Source organism: Phoenix dactylifera, chromosome 12, assembly GCF_051530095.1.
Source record: "Phoenix dactylifera cultivar Ajwa chromosome 12, Ajwa_hap1_PhDact_Kaust_v1.1, whole genome shotgun sequence".
In the NCBI taxonomy this organism is placed as follows: Eukaryota; Viridiplantae; Streptophyta; class Magnoliopsida; order Arecales; family Arecaceae; genus Phoenix; species Phoenix dactylifera.
In genome coordinates, this window is record NC_143201.1 from 6,873,011 (window position 1) to 6,875,683 (window position 2,673).

General features: G+C 40.1%; 1 non-coding gene across 1 annotated transcript; it reads left to right on the forward strand.

The window, feature by feature from the left end:
• Window positions 1-1,585: 1,585 nt before the first annotated feature.
• On the forward strand, window positions 1,586-1,694 carry LOC148700377 (small nucleolar RNA R71). The gene has a single exon (XR_015972499.2). It is a non-coding gene; the product is annotated as a small nucleolar RNA R71 (small nucleolar RNA).
• Window positions 1,695-2,673: the final 979 nt, after the last annotated feature.

Consider the following 2,673-nt stretch of genomic DNA (forward strand, 5'->3'; position numbering starts at 1 on the left):
AGAAAGCTTCATGACGCCATTCCTACAATTAATTAATGCATTAGAAGTCGCAAGGAATGGACGTCCTAAAATGACCGGAATCTGAGATTGTGAGTTCGAAGCCGGATGTGTGTCCAATACAATAAAATCTACAGGAAAGTAGAACTTGTCTACTTGGACTAATACATCCTCGATAATCCCTCTTGGAATTTTAACTGATCTGTCAGCTAATTGCAAAGTGACGGAGGTTGGCTTCAACTCACCTAAACCAAGTTGCTCATATACAGAATATGGCAACAAATTCACACTCGCTCCTAAATCTAACAATGCTCGCTCTATCCTAAAGTCGCCTATGATGCATGAGATGGTTGGGCAACCTGGATCTTTATACTTAGGGAGAATGTTGTGCTGCAAAATAGCACTAACATTTTCAGTTAAGAATGCCTTCTTCTTAACATTTAATCTACGCTTGACAGTACACAAGTCCTTCAAAAATTTGGCATATGAAGGTACTTGTTTGATTGCATCAAGAAGAGGTATGTTGATTTTTACTTGCTTAAAAAACTCAAGAATTTCAGAATTAGGTTCGAGCTTTTGCAACGGCTTTAATCGTTGTGGAAAAGGTGGAGGAAAAGGGCATTCAACTTTCTCGGTAGAAGTTGGAACCTCAATTTCTTCTTTGTCCCTTTCATCAACTTTAGGAGCATCAGAATTAGAAGTGGCCTGCGGTTTTAATGGGACGGTATGATCAATGACTTTTCCATTACGCAAAGTCATGATACTCTTTGCATGTTCTGTATGCGAACTTGAAGGAGCCGTATTATTACTACTGTGCACTTGTGGGTTAGGTTGGGGTTGAGCTGGAAGCTTACCCTTCTCTTGGGTACTTAGGACGGTAGTCAACATTGATAATTGGTTCCTTATGTCTTCAAAATTTCGAGTATTTTGAGCATTGATACTAGCTTGACCTTGTAGAAAAGTTTGTATGGATTGCAAGGTATCCTCGATATTTGGCTTTTGAGAAGGTGATGGTGCATAAGTAGGATGTGTAGGTGGAGGAGCTGAATGGTGTGACTGTTGAGGATGATCGTTTCTCCACCTAAAATTTGGGTGATTCTTCCAACCAGGATTATAGGTATTCGAGTATGGATCGTTATAAGGCTTTTGGTAGGAGTTCATAGCATTTGCTTGATCGTGCAAGACTTCTTTGAATGCTGGTATGGTGGGACAATCTGTAGTAGTATGACCCGACATATCGCAGATACCACAACATTCGTTTCTAAGCTCTATAGTCTTGACAGGCTCAACCTTCCTAAGCTCAATTTCTTCTACCTTCCTAGTGAGGGCTGCCATTTTAGCATGAAGATCATCCTCAGTTCTGAGGTTGTAAAGGCCTCCCTGTACAGAGTTAGTAGGCTTAGGTAAAGACTTGGTGTTTCTATCCCCGTTATCCCAAAGTTGGGCAGTCTCAGCAAGGGAATCCAAATATTCCCACGCCTCATCAGGGTGTTTTTCTAAAAATCTACCATTGCACATGGTCTCTACAAACTGTTTCAACTGTGGAGATAAACCTTCATAAAAGAAGCTAATGGTTCTCCAAGTTTCGAATCCGTTATGAGGGCATGAGAGAAGAAGGTCTTTAAATCTTTCCCAACATTCATAAAATGTTTCATTATCTTTTTGTTGGAAATTGCTGATATGTCTTTTCAAAAAGTTGGTCCTTTGTGTGGGGAAGAACTTCTTTAAAAATTCTCTCTGCATATCTTGCCAATTTCTTATTGATCTAGGTCGCAAAGAGTTTAGCCATGTTTTGGCCTTATCCTTTAGAGAGAAAGGGAACAATGTCAACTTGAGGACATCCTCGGTGACATTTGGCACTCTAAATGTAATGCTCAATTCTTCAAAATCCTTTAAATGAAGATACGGACTCTCGGACTCTAACCCATGAAACTTGGGCAGCAATTGGATTACCCCTGGTTTGATGTCAAAATGACCTACATTATCAGGAAAAATTATGCATGAAGGCTGACTAGTCCTAGCCGGTTGTAGGTATTGTCTTAGAGTCATAACATGGGGTTCTCGTTCTCGATTGTGGTGACTCCCAGCATCTTCATTTAGATCAGCCATCTCACAAGGTGTGAGATATTGCGAAGGAATTTTAGAAGTATGTCCTAAGGGATGATCTAAAGTTGTACGACTTAATCGACCGGTGTCGTCCCTATTCCACTTTAGCATGCAAAATATTTCCCTCTCTTTTTTTTTTTTAAATAAAAAAAATAAATATAAGTACCAACTAAAGATACCCTAAAACGACATCCTAAAACAAAAATTCTATTCACAATCAATCATGCAACGAAACATTACACCTCAATTTCTAATGTTTTTCTTAAATTTCTAGACAGCTCCTAACTGGTTTGAAGAGGACACCTAAGCCTCCAATCCGGTCTAATGAACCTAGTTGACCAGGTAAGCTCCCAGGTAAGTGGAGGGGTCACGATGCGTTCGCAAAGGTCCCACTTAAAACCCACTTGCCTCGAACAGATGAACTGTCTCCCTTATAGGGACAAAGCTTGCCTAGACATCAACTAAGTCACAGAGTGAAATTGGTGCAACTTTCGGTGGTCTTCGTCCTATTGAGCTCGAATGTCCTTAGGGGCCAACGTCTAGTTGATTTTAGTTAAGCTTAGGATATTT